Genomic DNA, 20,459 nt, shown 5'->3' with positions numbered 1-20,459 from the left:
ACATCTTAAGCTATGGTGTTTTATAAAAGTTTAAAATATCTTCATATTTCATTGTACTTTCCAAATAAAAATCAATGTATCCTCTCACCCATCACAGCTCAGCTCACTTTACCTTAGCTCACCCAACAGCTCAGCTCACTTTCAGCTCAGCTCAAATGAGTTAACCATATATAGTACGTTCTGAACCGCACAACATGAGTAAAGTTCACAGATTAAATTGAAAACTACATGGACGCAAGGAGGATGAAAGAATTAATTTATTGTTCACTTGATAAAAATAAAAAAATAAAAAAATATCATGTGAAAGCTTAATATTTCACCTTTCTAATGACGGTTCAATCTTATTTTTGAGATGACTACAAAAGAAGTAAGAATTTTTTAAAGCCAACCACGTCGAAATAACACACTTAGATTACGGTACATCCCTCACTGCAACGCACTGGTGACTCGTCATGGGCAACAGATCCCCACAGGTATTTTGAGGTATTTCTGAAGTTTTTTAATTTACCATTGTGAAGCTTGTAGTGAATGCAGCGTTATGTGTGATATATCAAATGAAAGGTAATATTATCAGGATGCTCAATACAGATAAATCAAGTTTTTATAAGCTCCAGATCAAAAGATGTAACGTGTTGAAAAATAAAGTTTTATTTTACCGTTATTTCAAATTTGTCATTACAAAATTAATTGAAACTTGGTACAAATATAGTCTTGCTCATTATCTATCTACACTGTAAATTTCATTCATTTATCTATTGAGGAAAAAAAGATAAAAATAAAAAACTGTTAAAAACAGCCAAAAAACTTGGGACAAAAAAAAATTGTTTTTCCCGTTATTCGGTCAAAAATCATTTTAAAAATTCAAAAGTTTGTACATGCATGCGCATGATTAAAACCTATATTTCCTATAAATTTGAGATTTTTTGCAGACTTTTAAAAATTCCAAAAAAATAAAAGACTACTCAAAAATGTATCTAAAAATTAGGTTGTTTTTCAAAAATTTTTATTTCAAAATACAGGGCTTATGAAAAAAATCCGTTTTAGACCCCTAATATTTTTTTTAAATATCTTTCTCATGGTGTAACTCAAATTTCTGTGCAAAATTTTGCGCACCTGTAATTAGTCTTTTGTCGAAGGTCTATGACTGCAAAAAAACCTTCACAACTTGGTTTTGAAATTTTTTTGAATTTTTTCAATACCTTTTTTAACTATTGAATGAATTTGTCTATCATTTAAAAAAAAAGTCAACTCTTTACGACTTACCGTTTAGAAAATAGCCTCTTTTTTCAATGTCTTGTTACCCCTATTTACCCTATAAAATCTTAAATTTTTTTTTGCCTTAAACCTTCTCCTCTTATGCCTCTTTGATTTAAAAAAAAAATTAAGAAAAAAAGTCAGTCGGTGTGGCCGGTTAGCGAACGTACACAAAACCAAACTTAAATATATATAATAGATATTCCTCCTCCTTGTTCGTGCTTTTGTGTATAAAACTTTCCTTGTAAGTTGATGTACCTTACCTATGCGTTTTAGTTATCTCGCATGTAAGACAACTTTATGTCACTTTCTATAAACCGGAAGAGAATCCATTGTGTGATGGAGAATCAGGACACACACATAAATAATAGTCTTCTCCTACAACTACTCGAAAGGTAGGTCATTCGGAGAACTCTTCAAAACGATATTCGTGCATAATTAAACAAGGACGACGACGATGTGTCTCCTCTCTGTGTCACAGTTTTGTTGTTAATTGAACCTGCTTTACTCATATTTTAACATTTTACAATGTGTCACAGAGAGTTGCTCTTTCCGGTAGACTATGTCGTCCATTTTTTTTTTCTTTTTTTTTAACGAGTATGTCCTTAATTTTTTTTTTGTATCAAATAATATTATTATCCTTCGAAGGACGAACAAAAAAAAAATTAAAGGTTATTTTAAACAAAAAAAAAAACATGAAACAAAATTTATATTAAAATTCCTTTTTTTTTGTTGGGTGCCATAAAAAATGCCAAAAGCATATCCTGCAGGACATTTTCTTTGGTTTTTCAACCATCGACATCCGGCATTTTCTAATGAGATTGTGGTCTTTTTTTTTAATATCATTGTTAGATGAAAAAAAAAATCATTTTATTTGCCTATTTATTTGGGTGTTTTGACATTTAATGACAAAAGAAAAGTCTAAATAGCCGGAAGGGATACAAAAATAACAACAAAAAAAATAGCAAAAGGATAAACATTTAATGAGAGAGAACAGAGAAGAGAAAAACAAACAAAAGATTACACAGATTGGAATAATAATTTTGTATTGCATTCTCAACCAAAAGCTGGAAATATAAAATAAATGAGGTTTTCTGTTCATATCCTTTATCCTAGAAAGTCCTTAAAAAAAAAAAAAATTGACAAGATACCTATAGTTTTCCTTTTTTGTGTTGGAGGTAATTTTCAACGTTTTATTTCATCAAGATAAAAACATCAACTTTGTTTCCTCTTGCACATAGACGATAAGTCTTTGGGGGTTTTTTAAATAAAAATGATTGCAACGAAAAAGGACCTCTTGTAGGGGAGAAAAAAAAATAAAATCCAATTGCAGCATAGTATTTAGGTATACCGAAACCGACTCTATCCAACGGAAAAGTGTTATTTTGGTTTCATTTACAATTTCCCGGGTTTTATTTTGAGGGACCAGCTGGCAATGGTGTTTTATATACTCTTTTTTTTTTGTTGGTTTCCAGTTGTATAAGGCAAAGGATATTATTGCACAATTTGAAAACTAAAAAAAAAAATGAAATAAAAAACCTTTACTATCCGGCAACCATCACAACATAATCCATGAAAGTTGGTTCGTTAAGTCCTTTTCGTTTTGAGAAATTCTCATCAAAAAAAAAAATTTAGTCAAATTTAACAACTATACTCGCTATACCACTGATGTATAATTTCATAGGAAACTTTGTTCTGCTAAAATAAAGGACATAATAATGGCTGCAATGAGGGAAATTCATTGACAATGATTTACAATTTATGATAGAGAGGACAAGAATTTATAGTTTTGGTAGTATATTTCATAGAAATTGGGAACCGTGGAATATCATAAATTGAAGTAAAGTATTTTTCTTTTTAAATTTTCCAGAAGGACATGTTTTTACATTATTGGACACAATATAATGTTCGATTCATTCGTCACAAAGATTATCTGGCAATCAAAACATGAAAGATCAAGGAATAACTATTCTTTCGAATGATTTATAAATGACACATTTAAATGTTTAATCCTTTTAAATAATTTGACCCAGCAGTTTGAACCACCCCCAAAATTATTTTTTGCTCATTCGATAGAGAGTTGGCTGAATATCATTACCCTAATTTTTCGCACTCGAGAAATTCACCTTTTTTTTAGTTTTTGTTAAACATCTCGATTTCAATTTATCCTACATAAATGTTGTATGAAAAAACGTAGGCAATTAAATTTCGCGTCTTTTATGTTCCGAACACTTTTTCGATATTCTGAATATTAAAAAAGTTTCAAGCCAAAAAAGTAAAAAAAAAAAACGAAAAAATTGACAATTTTAAAGTTTTGAGCACTTTTATCAAAATTATGAAAAAATTATTCACCTCAAAATTCTCTGCATTTGTGCTGTACAACTTTTTTTTGTATCGCTATAAATACAAAAGTTATTAAATGCTCTTTTTTTTGTGTTTTTTATCTTTACTTTTTTCATGTTTTTTTTTTTTTACCAAATCTTGAATTTTAACTAATTAGTGAGTATTTTATAGCTTTATGTTACAAGAGAAAATGCAGGACCTGCAATTTTTTTATATTTAAGTCTCTTCATTTCGTAAAAAAGGGGTATTTTCTAAGAAAAAAAAAGGATTAATAACTTCATTAATTATAGCGATACAAAAAAAAGTTGTATAGCAGAGTTGTAGAGAATTTTAAGGTGAATAATCTTTTCTCGGAAGGTTTTTTCATAATTTTGAAATTTCGAAAAAGTGTTCTTAACATAAAAGACGCGAAATTTAATTGCCTACGTTTTTTGTTTTACAACTTTTATGTAGGATAAATAGAAATCGAGATATTCAACAAAAACTAAAATTCAAGATGTCGGCCGAAAGGTGAATTTCGCGAGTGCGAAAAATCAGGGTAATGATATTCAGCCAACTCTCTATCGAAATTTGGGGATGGTAAAAACTGCTGGGTCGCCCATATATAAAAATCATAAATACTCGACTATAAGACAAGACTGTGTTAGGATAGAGAAGATGGTTGACTGTCTACTTTTCCCACTTTTCCTTACAATTAAGACAAATTGTGAAAGGGCAAACATTCCTTATCACATGCTTTCTTAAATCCTTAAACTCGGAACGGGTTAATTTTTCTGAGAAAATATTCCGAATGAAGCTTCGAATGAACTTCAAAATATTGGCAAGTTGAAGAAAAAATATTTTACTAAAGACTCTTTTAATTTATGTCAGACAACTTTGTTCCTGTTAATTTCTCTTAGAGAACACAGCTTTATTTAGTATGTATTTTTACCCATAAATTGAGGTTTTCCAGTTAACTGGTGATAGCTAATATCCTCTTCTATTTATGTTCACTTTAAATCATATAAAAATAGTTATTGAAATAAAACTAAAGAAGAATAATTAAAAATTGATTTTTTGGAGAGTTTCATGAATGCAAAAATTTATAAAATTTGTTTTTTTATAATTGCTTAAACACGTTCTTAATTATGTTGACCATAATTTAATTTCTAATATGAAAAGTGAATTTTAGAAATTTTTTTTTAAACAATATTTTATGTTTCTTATTTTAATTATTTGACAGGTAGGTAACATTAATTTTGGTTGTTAACAAAATTCAATTTCTGATTTATTATCTCGAAGTCAATTTTTTGACGAAAACTTGCCCTATAGCAACTATAGCGGAAAAGTGCATTTTTTTAAATTTTTTATTGAATTGACAGAAAGGTGAAAAAAATCTCAAGAACAATATTTATCAGCGTAATTACAAAAAATTTTATAAAAAATGCTGTCACAAAGGAAGAAACATTTTCAAGTTGTTGTTGTTATTTAAAGATTACATAAATTATTTTAAATATGTTTTTGTAACCATGTGAACGTTTTTTCTTAAAAAGGTTCGCTGCAAGCGCCATTTAAAATTCGACCCGTGAAAAGTCGCCAAAAGTCAGGAAATAAAGAAGCCATACTGAACCATCTAGTATTGTTTACTAAGGCCCAATTTATTCACATTCCATTAAACTAAATCCGCCATTAAACAAATGGAAATTTTAAAATTTGTATGCGATTTGACAGTTTTCTAATTTTTAATGGAGAATTTAAATATAATGGAGATGAAATAAATTATATACCTACATGATATGTCTATTTTGGCAATTTATTGAAAAAGTTAGATTTGGGGGACCCATCGATCAAAGATTCAGGTTTTCCCTGTGCTAGGTAAGCCACTTTAAGTATGAACATTGAAGCATTTGCACATCGAAAGCCGCATGTTTGAGTATAGCCAGCGGAAGGGTTCGCAAAACTATAAATTCTGGCATACATACGAGTAAATTAGATGCCTACTCTCCTTGAAATCTTTGTGAAACCAGATGGAGAGAGATTTTGAGATTATAGAAGTTTAATAATCCTCACAGAAGTCCCTACACCATACAAATCGAAAAGTGACAGATCTACTATTTGTGGTAATAGTTTGTCAAATTAATATTTCATAAAATATTGACGGACAACGGACAATTTTGTTATGACATTCTTACAGCTGTCAGGCCGATACTCAATCGACTTTCAGAAATGTCAACTATGTTAAATTCTAATTTTTTAATATTTAAATATCCAATGGGTCTAAGGATTTGACAAAAAAAAAACATGGCTAAATTTCACACAGTTCTACAATTGAGAAATGATTCAGAAAACAGGAATTTAGCAGTAATTGTCAAGTTGTCACATTAAACATTTTCACCTGTCGCAATAGTCAATGTTTATCTTTTGAGATTACAGAAAAATTATTTAATTTGCTAGTGGAAAATAGAAAAATTTTGTTTTCTTGTCATTTTTTTTTTCTTTAAACTTACGATAAATAAAAAAAGAGTGTGTGTACACATGTACACGCGACTGAAGTTATACTTCTCATTCAGTATATGTAAATGAATTTCATTTGATATTTTTAATTTCTATTATGAAGTAATTAATCCACACTTAGTTTTTTTTACATTTTTATCAAGTGAACAATAAATTAATTCTTTCATCCTCCTTGCGTCCATGTAGTTTTCAATTTATTCTGTGAAATTTACTCATGTTGTGCGGTTCAGAACGTACGTATATGTTTAACGAAAGTAAATAAATTGCGCATAAAATGTTCGATATGGTAATTTTATGAGAATTGTGTGTAGTAGTAGCAATATGGAACTTGCAGGGTTGCTACAAAGCTCAAAAGTTAGCTGAGCTCAGCTCATATTTTGAGCTAGCTCACTTTTGAGCTATGTACCATAACTCCAGCTCATTTGAGTTGAGCTGAAAGTGAGCTGAGCTGATGGTTGAGCTGAGCTGATGGTTGAGCTGAGCTGATGGTTGAGCTGAGCTGATGGTTGAGCTGAGCTGTTGGGTGAGCTAAGGTAAAGTGAGCTGAGCTGAGCTGTGATGGGTGAGAGGATACATAGATTTTTATTTGGAAAATATAATGAAATATGAAGATATTTTAAACTTTTATAAAACACCATAGCTTAAGATGTTTGGTTCTAGTTATTAATGGAATTATTTTAACACATGGATATTTTTATAAATAAAACAGATAATTTTTTGTGATCTTTTTTCTTGGTTTTTTTAGTAGTAAATATATTTCTATTTTTTTAGTAAAATATTTCTTTTTTTATCATAAAAAAAATTAAGGTACAATCTGGTTTTTCGACTTTTTTCAAAATTCCGAGAAAATCGCGTTTGAAAGTTGGGGTAAATTTTTTTTTCGAAAAATCCCCGAATCTTTGAACGCTCCTGGAAGCTAAACCGCTTGAGAGCAATTTTTGGGAGTGATGCCAAATGATAGCTTGTGTCATGAGCCTACGCTTTGCTCATTATCAGATTTTTAAAAAATCGCCTTCCATGTTAAACCGCCACATCGAGCCTATTTTTTCAGAATCGTGCCTATTTTTTTTTTACTTTTAAGTTCTCCCGGTTTGAGAACGCGTAGACTTACAGGGATGGGAGTTGTACCCAAATGTAGGTTAGAGTCCCAGCTACCTTTTGGCATCAAACAAATTTTTTTCATTTTCTTCAAAATTCCGCGATATAGGCGTTGGAAGTTGGGCGCGCGAAAAAACTTCTGAAAGCTGAACGCTTTGATCTTGAGACAGGGGAGTGGTGCTATATGAAAGCTTATATTCTCAGCTACCCGATAGTGGTATAATCCGGTTTTTCGATTTTTTTCAAAATTCCAAGAAAATCGCCTTTGAAAGTTGGGGTAAAATTTTTTTTCGAAAAATCCCTGAATCTTTGAACGCTCCTAGAAACTAAACCGCTTGAGAGCAATTTTTGGGAGTGATGCCAAATGATAGCTTGTGTCATGGGCCTACGCTTTGCACATTGTCAGATTTTTAAAAAATCGCCTTCCATGTTAAACCGCCACATCATGCCTATTTTTTCAGAATCGTGCCTATTTTTTTTTTACTTTTAAGTTCTCCCGGTTTGAGAACGCGTGGACCTACAGGGATGGGAGTTGGACCCAAATGTAGGTTAGAGTCCCCGCTACCTTTTGGCATCAAAAATTTTTTTTTTCATTTTCTTCAAATTCCGAGATATAGGCGTTGGAAGTTGGGGGCGCTCACTTTCAGCTCAGCTCAGCTCACTTTCAGCTCAGCTCAAATGCGCTGAGCTATGGTACCTATCTCAAAAGTGAGCTAGCTCAAATTTGAGCTGAGCTGTGAGCTGAGCTGAAATGTGAGCTTTTCCAACCCTCGCAACTTGCCACATGGAAATTACCACATGCAACTTGTCACATGCAACTTCCCCCATGCAACTTGCTACACGCAACTTGCCACATGCAACTTACCACACGCAACTTGCCACATGTAGCTTGCCACATGCAACTTGCCACACGCAACTTGCCACATACAACTTGCCACATGCAACTTGCCACATGCAACTTGCCACATACAACTTGCCACATGCAACTTGCCACATGAAACATGTAACTTGCAACGTGTTGTGTGTTTTATGTTTGCCGTACTGCATTTTTAAATACTAAAGTACTGCCTACTCTAAAGGTGAAACGACAGCCCTGCTACCCAGGGTGATCGCGTCATAATCCCTTTGACATTCTTGTCAAAAAGTAAATTTTCATACTCACCCTCCCATAAGAAGTATAACTTCAAAAATATTGGGTTAAAAACAGAAGAATACGATATCCATCAGGTGATTCAAAATTTGTAGAACTTTGTTTATTAAACATAATATTTTTTTAAATTTGGGATTTGTCATACAATTACGTATCTTTCTTGAGAAAAAAAACAGTTTTTTACAAAAATAGTTTATTACTCTAGACCTCCCATTTAACCAATCTTTATTAATGCAAAAAAAAGAGGTTGTCTGTAAAGCCGGTTTACGGGCGATGATTTTACGTGATAACGTCGTAAGAAAACAGGTTGTGTGCTTTTAAAATGAGTCAATTGAAGCGTTTATTTATTTCAAACAATCATAATTTACAAAAAAAGCTAAAAAAAATTACCTTTTTTCTTTTCTCATTATATTAATTTTTTTATTTTAAAAGCTTACAAAAAAAATATGCAATTAAAAAACCAAATATTTCTTCTAAATAATAAAACCATTTTTAAATTTTTACAATGCGCAAAAAGTATTAAAATCATTTACTAAAAACAATAATTTCTTATGAAAAAAGTGAAAAAATCATTTCCATCACCCAAAAATTCATATTTTTGATATAACAACCTTTAATAAATTTTATACCACTTGTAAGCTTATTGCTTCAGCTCAAAATATATTATATATATCTATCATGTCTATTAGGCATCTACAAAAAGAGGTAGAATTTTTTGAACTCAATCAATTTTCATCAAAAAAAGCAAAAAAACATATAATTTTATGTTCTCACACTATTGAATCAATTTTTTTAGACAATCTATAAAAAATTTTATATCATGTAAAAGTTTATAATTTCACCTTTCATATGACGTTTCAATCTTATTTCTGCGATGCCTAGAAAAAAAGTTAGAATTTTTTAAAGCCAACCATGTCGATATTCCAAACTGATATTACGATACTTCCCACAATGGTGGCTGTCCATGATCAACAGATCTCCACAGGTGTTTGAGGTATTTCGCAAGTTTTTTTAATTTAACATTGTGTAGCTTGTAGTGAATGTACAGTTATGTGTAATATACCAAATGAAAGGTAACATCATCAGGATGCTCAATAAAGTTAAATCAAATTTGTATTTGCTTTAGATCAAAAGATAGAACCTGTTGAATAATAAAACTTTATTTTACCGTTATCTAAAAAATTGTGACTACAATATAAATTTCATTTATTTATCTGTTGAAGAAAAAAAGATAAAAATAAAAAACGGTTAAAAAAGGTAAAAAAAAACTTCGGACAAAAAAAATTGTTTTTCCCGTTATTCGGTCAAAAACCATTTTGAAATACCAATTTTTTGCACATGTATGCGCACAGTCATAGACTACATGTTCTATAAGCTTGAGATTTTTTGAATGCTACAAAAAATTTAAAAAAATAAAAACTCACCCAAAAATACCCCAAAATAAGTAGATATTTTTCAAAAATTCATATTTCGAAACCCAGAGACTTAAAAACAAAAATCCGTATCAGATTTCTAACTTTTTTTTTATTATCTTTCGAATGACTTTTTTCAAATTGTCAAACAAAAATTCCCCTACCTATAATCCCTACTTTGTCAAAGGTCTACCTCATGTTTTAGATTTAGAAAACTATTAATAGCTTGGTTTTGAAATTTTTTTTAAAATTTTTTCAATACCATTGTCAGTCTTGCAATAAATTTATCTATTGATTAAAAAAATTCAACTCTTTACATTGTCGCGTTTAGAAATTAGCCAATTTTTTAAAATTTTGTTTTACCCCTATTTACCCTATGAAAAGATAGAATTTTTTAAAATCCTAAATTTATTTAACTTTAGGTTATTATCTTTCAAATAAGTTATAGAAGATTTTTATATATCTAATAGTTTATTTTTAATTTTTAATTGAAATTTTTGCCACACTGCGAAAGTGCGAGAGTGGAACGCGTGAAAATGGCGTCACTTTTTTGATTCATCGATTAATAAGACGTTATCGCGTGAAAAAAAAAAAACTCTTTGTTATACATACAGGGTGTCCCAAAAGTAATGGATCAAACGAAATATGCTGATAGGCCAACTTAAGTTCTCTCAGAATTTGGTAACTTGTTCATCCCAAATCCTTACGGTTTTCGATTTAATGCAGTTTTTGTGATACTTCGAAAAATCCCGACTTTGCAACAGTATTTTACTTCCTCCGCTCATAACTCATTTTTGTTTCTTACAATTCTTTCACTAAAACATTGCCTAATAATAAGAAATAATTAATTAATCAAAATATTTTTTATTTCATATGCCATTTTGCTGCAAATTAATTAACAGTTCCATGTTTTATAAAAACTTAATTTCTTACTTTTATTTCAGAACAACACCCTAAAAAAAATTTGTATGGTTTGACTATGGTTTATTATTTTGAAAACTTGCCGTGTTATTGCAGTTTTCAAAAATGCATAAAAGTTTCCAAAGTTGAAATTAGAACGAAAGATATTACAATTTGAATGCAAAAAAACAGAGGTTTTCAGAGCAAAATAACAAACAAAAATCGAGGCTTTTATTCAAAAAGAAATAAACAAACAACAGTCGAGAAAATGTGTTTATTTTTCTTTGTTATTTTCTCTGAAAAGCCCTGTTTTGTTGCTTTTAAATTGTAATATCTTTAGTTCTAACTTCAACTTTGCAGAGTTTTGTACATTTTTGAAAACTGCAATAACACGGCAAATTTTTAAAATAATAAACCATGGTCAAACCATACAATTTTTTTTCAGGGTGTTGCTCTAAAATAAAAGTAAAAAATTGAGTTTTAATAAATCATGGAACTGTTAATTAATTTGCAGCAAAATGGCGTATGAAATAAAAAATATTTTGATTAATTAATTATTTCTTATTATTAGGCAATGTTTTAGTGAAAGAATTGTAAAAAAGAAAAATCTATTTTTACCGGAGGAAGCAAAATACTCTTGAAAAGTCGGGATTTTTCGAAATTTCACAAAAACTGCATTAAATCGAAAACCGTAAGGATTTGGGATGAACAAGTTACCAAATTCTGAGAGCCCTAAAGTTGGCCTATCAGCATATTTCGTTTGATCCATTACTTTTGGGACACCCTGTATAATAAATTATATTTAATATACATAATTCTTTTGGAGGTCAAAACGACTCAAAAGGATGATTTAAACAAATTTTGCACAAATTTTTTAAGTTTTAATTAAATTGAATAAAAAGTTTTTAAAATTCAATTTAATTTTAATTATTATTTAATTATTTCAAATTTAAATATAAAGTAAGAACAACGAGTTTTTGTTTTTTTTTTTCAAATTCATAAATCATAGTTTTCATTTAACCTGTTATAAAAATACATCCACATACTTCACAAAAACTTTAAAAAAAAAAGTTCTGTAAATCACATTTTTAACAAGAGAGAACCTGAATGATGAAAATAAATCAGTATAAAACAATATCAAAGGTGTTCAAAGAAAACTTCTAAGAAAAAAACGTTTTTCAACAATCTTCTCGCTTTTTTGCAGTTTAAAGATACGTATCAATCAGTATACCTTAAATGATGCCAGTTCACCTATATTTTTATAATCTGAAAGTATTTATAACTCAAACTTTGACAAAATGTCACGAACTACAAAATTAATCGACGTATAACTTTGTTTCATACAAAACTAAACTACCACTTCTACACGTTTAATAAACATTTCCTTGGTTATTTTTATCTCTTCTCAAAGATTTATGGATACAACAAAAGTTTATTTTTACTTCTAAGAAATAAAGTTTCGACAAGTTGTTATCGATTGCGTTAAAGTTGTTAAAACTTTAGTATCTCAGAAAGAGTAGTAAAAGAAACAAAGTGAAAAAAACAAAAAAACTAATAAATATCCTTTCAAAATCAGGACTTTTAATTCTGAGCTAGGAACTTTTCAAAGTAAAAATCTGGCTTTTGTTTTTGAGTTCTTTCATCAAAAATATAATTAAAGTCAATGAACAATATGACAGGATAAACAGAAAAAAAAACAACACTATAAAGTAGCATCCTTTAAAAACAGATTTATCGATACCGCATTTCATCTAATTTAGCTTAATCTGATGAATCCTCAGAGAGTTCCCTCGCACTTGGCAAAAAAAAAAGGATATTAAACGCTAACGACATTTTCATTGAACCTTTCATTACACTCTTATCGCGCACTGACTAATTTATGAAAATATTATTATTTTATATTTACCGAAACCAAACGCATTTTTGTTATGAAATCAACATCATCGACATCACACGCATAACATTATAATCACTGATGCGGATGATGACGGCGAAACATTGAGATATTAGCATCGTGAATAAATTTCGATACACTTAATGCTCCTCTCCGTATACGTAATATATTATTGGTTGTCAATAAGTTTCGACGTTTCTCTGTGTTTTCTCTTCTCCCTTGAAACTGTCACTGTCAGCCATTAACCAAGTCAACTACTGAAATATTAGGTCTTCATTTGGTATCTAGCTATCTCTCTGTTGGTTGTGCTAACAGTGTTAACAATCTAGAAGCATCCAGCCAGGCTAAAACCAACTGGGACACATTTTACACATGAATTGCTACTGTCGACTCGACCAAATGGTGCTCATGCTGATGTTTGTGTTCTGTATTAAAGAGTCAGGGCTGTCGTTGGTGTAAAATTAAAGACAAGGGTAGTGTTTGGATTTAAAATTTTGTTTCTATGCAGAATCCAAAGAATGTAAATTGAAAAAGTTTTTGACTGTCATTAAGATATATATTAGGGTGGGTCAAAAAAATGGAAATTCGTTTTTTTGATTTGGTACTTCGAAAACTCGATTGCTAGACACCTCTAGAATATACTCACCAAATATGAGCTGTTTAAATTAACGGGAAGGTCCTCCGCTTTTTAATTTTCCATTCTTACATCAAGCCTCTACTAAAAAAAAAATATTTTTTTTATTAATTGAATTTTTAGCCAATTTTTTTACATATTCTTGTAGAAAATTGAACGATCTACAAAAAAGGCCTTATACACTTTTTTGAATTATCTAACCGTTTAGTAGATATTTGAGGTCCAAAAATCGAGAAAATCTTTTAAAATTCGTTTTTTGTTCTTAATTTTGTAACAAATTGAAAAATTATAATAATCAAACGCGCATGACATATTCTTGTAGGAAACAGATTGCTCCATAAAAAAGGTCTTATTAACTTTTTTTATTAATCTAACCATTTGAAAGATATTCGAGGTCAAAGTTAAACAAAAATATTAAAACTTTTTTTACTTTTCAAAATTTTCTAATTCACTGAATAGTCATTATTATTAATTATTGTAGGGGCTTAAAAGTTCTACAAAAAAGTCCTTGACCTCAAATTGGTTGCTTCAACCGTTTAGAAGATATTCGCATCCAAGTCGCAATGCATAGGGACCATAAGAAAACTATTGAAATCAGTGGGCATTGGTTTGGATGCGAATATCTTCTAAACGGTTAAAGCAACCAATTTGATGACGAGAACTTTTTTGTAAAACATTTAAGCCCTTACAATAATCCATCGTACTAATTTAATAATAATGACTAAATGAGTTTAAAAAAAAAAATTTTCGACTATTTTTTAACTTTGAAATCGATTATTTTAAAAAATATTGGTTGAAATATATTGATTTTAAAATGACAATTAAATGTACAATCCTCCCCTTCGGAAATGGTATCACTTATAACTGTAAGTCTTGCCGTTGTTTTTTAATAATTTTTTTTTATTTTAATAATTTTTTTTTAGAAAATTGCCCCTCCCTCCTAAAGGGGGGACATAAACCCCCTTCCCATAGTAAAAAATAATTGTATTGAACTCCTCTACAAAAAACTGTTATCAAATCCTAGCGCCCTAGTTATCGTACTACGTGCCAAAATAACATTTTTGTTCGAATTTCTGTATCTGGGTTGAAATCGTAAAATTTTTTGGAATTTTTGAACTTTGACAGCTTATAAATTTTAGGTGGTTTAACCGAGTTATATGTTTTATACATTGATGAAAAGGTATATTTATCTCCTATCAGAAACTGTAAAAAAAATCGAAAATGGGTAAAAATTTGACGAAGCTAGATTTTTTTCAATGTTTGAAGGTAAAAAAAACCGTTTTTTGCCCCTAACTCCAGATTTTGGGGGTGTTAGGGACTTTTTAAATACCGTTTCGTAATCAGTGCGACTAGCTCTACAAAACGTAATAGGTCTCCGCCGTGTTACACCGTGTAATATCATTCAATATAAGGCATTCCGATACATTATATAGAACTCCTATCAAGCGTCGTCTACTAATCTTATGACTTCGGCGAGATCTTCTTTAGGTTATTGGAACTGCAATCTTTTGCTGGATTTTCCATTTTCAACACTATACAACATAATTATAATAATGTATAATATTTTTACCCAATGAAAAAAGTTATACTACATACTTCCAAGTTTAAAGAAAAGAAATCCAACTTTGGAAGTGTTTTATTTCAAGACCTAATTGATCTACAGAGCTACGGTTTTTTAGACAGAGCTATGCATTTTAGGACACAAATAAACAAATTTATAAACTTTTCAGATTTTAGAAAAAAATCCCCTTGCCGAAAAAAAAAGATGTTTCTCCAAATTAATCAAAAGTAACAACAATAGAAAGGTTTATTCAAACTTCCATTTGAGCAAAGAGAAAAGAGATTGGAATGAATTAGACTGCAAATTTTCAGCTTCTTTTATTCAAAGTAAATGATATTTTGAAAAAACATTCTCTGGATACGAAATTTGCACGTCTAGAACCCGTGTCAAAAAGTTGTCTGACCCGTTACGCTTATTTTTACAAATAGAAAACTCTTTTACGTTATTTAAATTAAAAATTTTTAATTTAAAAATAAATTTAATTATAGCTTTTCATTAGTTACATTTACCTACTGAAAAATCGATGCTGAAAAAGTTTTTTGTTTTTGCATTTTTCGAATATTTTTCTACGAAAACATGGTATTTTGCTTATACCGTTTCAAAGTTAAATTTTTAACCAAAAACTTCCATTTTATAGGTTTTGAAAATCACACATTTTTTCACAATCTTTTCTTTATTGAAGCTTGTTGAAAGCTTATTGTTTTAGCTCAAAATATTTATATCGACCATGTCTATACAACATCTACAAAAAGAGCTAGAATTTTTTTAACCCAATTAGTTTTCATAAAAAAAGCAAAACAATCAATCTCTTTTCTCTTCTAACGCCATTAAATCCATTTTTTAAAAGACAACCGATAATAAATTTTATATCATTATTATTTCACCTTTGTTATGACGCTTCAATCATATTTCTACTGAGGTTACGGTACTTCCTCTACTGCTGGCTGGTGATCGGCAACAAATCTTCACAGGTGTTTTGATGTAATTTTCAAGTTTTTCAATTAAAGATTATATAACTTGTAGAGCACGTACCGTTATGTGTGATATATTAAATGAAAGGTAATATTATCAACATGCGTATTAAAGTTAAATAAATTTGTTATGTGCTCTAGATCCAAAGATATAACTTGTTTAGAAAAAGAACATCTTTTCATCGTTATCTCAGAATTTTGAATATGAAATTAATTGAAATCATAATTTATTTAATTACCTATCTACTTTATAAATTTCATTCATCTATCTATTAAAACAAAAAAGTTATGATCAATTGATTTTTCGTGTCGCTTTTTCGTTTCATCTTGTTTCAAATCACTACGATACTAAAGAAGTTTTCACTTAAAAAAAAAACATCGAAAAATTGTTTTTTTTTTACCTATTGTTTCTCAATATTTTTTAGGTTTTTTAAAAAAATTATCGAAATATGTACTTTTTAATAATGTTTTAAATCAGGTACTGAAGAATAATTAATAAAATGGACAACTGCGCCGCAAGTGTTTGTGTCTATGTAAAAAGTTGCTTGGAATTTTAAAAATTCATAAAATAATTTTTATTATAAGAAATAAAAATAAAAAACTTAAAGAATAATATAAAATTTGGTTTAAAGTTATAAAAACATATCTTTATATGTTTTTGACCACCAAACGATTTACTTTTTTTTAAAGTTTTTTTTTTAAATAGCTTTTTTTTGTATTTCAAATTTTCACAAATTTATACAAACTATATTAATCGACACATAAAAATGACATTTCGATAACATTTTTCTTAATTTCATTATAACAGTTTAAAAATTTCATTTAAATCGTTCGTCTCGTTTGCGATGAAGTCAGACATCAAGAAAACGGTTACATTGCAGGTTCCGGCTTTAAGGTTCAAAAGCTTTTTTTTTACATAAAAAGTACGGCTTTTTTTGCCACATTACATGTTTTTTTTCGTTTAAGCCGTTTTTGAGAAAAACCTGCTTTTCCATTTTGGTCATAATATGGCAAGTTTCACTTACAAGTACGCACTTGTACACGGAGAAAATAGACCTCCTTAAAAAAATAGTGAATTGTATATTGAATTAAGTGGATGGTTGTTTTTTTTTCAAGATAACTTCCGTCTTAAATTAAGCTGACAAATCTTCTTAATTTCTTGAATGTGCTTATTTAAAAAAAAAATCCACTAAATTTAAGAGGGAAATCATCTTATTTTTATTACAATTTAATTTAAAAAAAAACTTTAATATTATGTTTTTATTCTTAGTCAGTTCTTTTAAGATGAAAATTCATATTCAAATGAAATAAAGTCTACATTAAATTAAATAGATTTTAAGAAGATTCCACTTATTTTAAGCGGAAATTGTATTGATTTAAGAGGATAGGATTATTAATCCGAAACGCGTCGCGAAAAATTTTAAATCAAATTTTAAATAAATTAAAAATGCTGCAATTATTAAAGTTTTAAAACTAAAATAAATTTAAAATAAAAAATTATATTTTGTAGGTACTAATAAAAATTTTGTTTTAACATTTATATTTATTTAAATTGGGCATCATCCTATTTTAACAACTACTACAATTTTCTTTAAAACAGATGATTGGAAAAATTAAGGTGATTTAAATCTTTATCCAATCATTTGAGATTTTGGAATGGATTTTCTCTATTTGTAGAATGATGGGCTGATAGGAAAAGGAAGCTTTAAACTTTGTAAACTAGATCTTCCGGATTTTCTAGGATAGCTAGAACTTAAGTCCCTTAAGTCCCAGTCGATTTCTTAAAAAATTTGAAGGTACAAAATTTCTCAAAAAAGGAAAAACTACCTGATCCTCTTGTAATCAATTCGGCAGCCCTGTTAAAGACGACAGTACACAGAGTATTATTTCACCCACATAACACAGGACAACTGAACAATGTACACAAAATCGATGGGACTACCTGTAATAAGAGAGAGGGTTTTTTTTCGGGTTAGGGCGTTAGGAGAAAGAACGAAGTTGGTTTCTAGCTTACACAACTTGAATTCGAATGAGGGATATTTCGCAAACATTCATCTGACAATCGTTATAATTCTCGTGCACCTACATTTTCGAGAGTTGGTTATAGGTTGAACACGATGACCAAGGATTTTGGAAGGCAAAACAATAACCTCCTTCCAAATAAAACGAAAATTTATGGTAGACCAACACAACATTCGAATATTGGATTGCAGATTATCATACACAAGAAGAACGCAACCAAGTAGCTATATCGAGTATCGAGTCTAAATGTTTGTAGAAAAATGGGTTTATCTGCAGGATGTGTCATTTTCGATTTTATTGTTTACTCTCACAGTAAAAACAAAATATACAACAGGAAAACATTTTAGGTATTCTTCGCTGAATCGCGTCGTTCTGACGCTATTTTCCCTATACCACCTACTTTGTGTATAGGTTTACATTTTATCGAGGCAATTGGATCTTCTACTTTTGCACTTTGAACACAAAGTATCGCAGATAAACCTACTTTCTCCGAGCCTTGAATTTATTTTTAAAGAAAATTTACAATCAACCAGGGATCTGATATCAGCGAGCGAAAATCTTCAGTAAATATTTTTATGGAGTTCATATATTTTCCGGAAAAACGACTCTTCCTTGCGGAAGACTCTGTTTGGCTAGGCTTTTATTATAATGGTGTCTCACGATTGCAAGAGGGGAGTTCCCCCAACGAATTTCCTTAAATCATATGAATGAAGGGAGCTTGGCTTCGGTTTTTTGGTTAAAGGCAAGAAGGAGGTGGAAAAACCAATTAACGTCATATCTCGAAAGCATTAAGATTGAGTATGTGCAAGCATATTTTTATTACCGCCATTTACCTATGGAAAGATTGTGAGCCTCCTTGATGGTTGGCAACAGGCTATTTATCTCCCTTCATTTCGTGGTATCTCCTGGGTTTTTTTTTTTTTTTTTGAAGGGAAGAAGTCTTATTTCATTGTTTCAGTTAGAAAAAAAAATATTTGATAAAGGAAATTTATTGGAAAAGTATCCCTTCATAAAAATTATCCAATATTCCAATCTTTCCGGCAAAAAAAAAAAGGTTCTGAGGGGGTTTGTAATGTAATTGCTATAAAAAAAGAAACAAATTTAAAAATACCAAACACAATTTTGTTTCCTTTTCCGCTTAAATGTCTTCAAAAAAAATCACAGTTTTTTCTTCTTCCTCATTTTTTTTTCTGCCTTGAAATAGTTTTATTTCTGTCAATTTACCCCACCAACGGGGATTATGGTGCAATTACTGTAAAGTAAAGTGCTTCCCATTCACGTATTTTATCGAACTTAAGTTTAAATAAATAGAAAATAAATATAAACCCTCGATTGATGAGAATAAAACACTTCCAAAGGACCTTTTTTCTTCCCTATTCTCTTCTAGTTTCATTTCTTTACCAAATGTAAACAGCAATCAATCTGTTGGTACAATCTCATCGAAACAGTGTGGTATTCAATTAGATCGTTTCTATTCAAAACCCGTCCTCTTCTATTTTTTTTTTCTATCCGGGAGCATCATCATCATCTGTTTCAAAAATGTACATTTTAGAATGAGATACTCTTGGTACTTTTGTATAAGCGTTTCAATGTCTTCTCTTCTTCTATTATAGCCATTCCAGTGTGATTTTTCAATATTCAAACAGTTTAATTGAAACTAGAAAATAATACATATAATATTGAAAGTTGTCCATAAAAAGAAGAAAAGAAATTGATAGAAGAAATGAAGAACGAATAATGAAAGAAAGATAACTGCAGGCGTAAAGATTCATTTGGAAGTCGAAGAAATTCTATGTAAAAGGATGAAATATTGTAATGAAACAGAGTGTCAATACAATAATGATTGAATACTAGTTTAAAATTACTAGGGGCTCCTTGAACATGATAAATGTTTCAGCATTGATGGAACAAATTTTTTTCGGGCAAGATTTTATAGAGTCTTTGATGCAGCCATTGGCGCGATCTGGACTTTAAAAGTTATATATCGAGGACTAAGTCATGCGCTTTGTGATGCACTTTTCTGCTAGGTTTGCTTTCCAAGATACGGTTTAGGAAAGTACATCGTTAAAACATTATTTGAAATTCGTTTTTATTGTTTAAAACATGTAAGCATTTCTGTAAACTGGTAATATGTTTTCAAGATTTTCTTGTTTCCATTAATGGAATAAGGAGTTAAATTACTTTTAAAACTGAAAAAAAAACTAATGATTGCATGCTGGTATATGAAAATAATTGATCTAGTAATTTTTTACATTAGGATGTCCACTGTAAAATTGTGTGACACAGTAACTTGACTTTTTGTTTCTGGCTGGTGAACTATTCACTTACCTAATTTAAAATTACGTTTTGTTAGATTGTTTTTCAAAGTCGCAAACTCGTAAGATTAAATGTAACGGGCGTGACGTTAAAAAATCGCTGACTTTTAGAAGCCATATTGTAGATTTTTGATTGAAAAGTTGTGGATATCGTTTTCAATATGAAAGGATTTTAATTACGTTTTCAGTAAGGATATATTTTAAGAAATCTTATTAAAAAAATCTATAGTTTTATAACAATTCAAAAAGTTAACAAGTGTGACATTGTATGAAAAATAGTAGGTATTTATACAATATATAAACATTAAATAAAAAATCAATAACTTCTAGTTTCAAATATTTAAGAGATTTTTGTGGAAATTATTTCAATTACACTAGTTTACAAAAAAAAAATAAAAAATTTTTGGACACC

General features: G+C 29.7%; 2 protein-coding genes across 3 annotated transcripts in view; both read left to right on the top strand.

The window, feature by feature from the left end:
* The window catches only part of LOC129906631 (GTP-binding protein RAD), a 191,974-nt gene that overhangs the window by 19,564 nt on the left and 151,951 nt on the right, over positions 1 to 20,459 (top strand). The window lies entirely within an intron of this gene.
* Positions 1 to 20,459, top strand: part of LOC129906626 (glycogenin-1-like) — a 172,535-nt gene that overhangs the window by 127,519 nt on the left and 24,557 nt on the right. The window lies entirely within an intron of this gene.

This window comes from Episyrphus balteatus, chromosome 1 (assembly GCF_945859705.1).
Source record: "Episyrphus balteatus chromosome 1, idEpiBalt1.1, whole genome shotgun sequence".
NCBI lineage: Eukaryota > Metazoa > Arthropoda > Insecta > Diptera > Syrphidae > Episyrphus > Episyrphus balteatus.
Note: the sequence above shows the minus strand (reverse complement) of the source record. Positions and strands in the feature narration are given on the sequence as shown.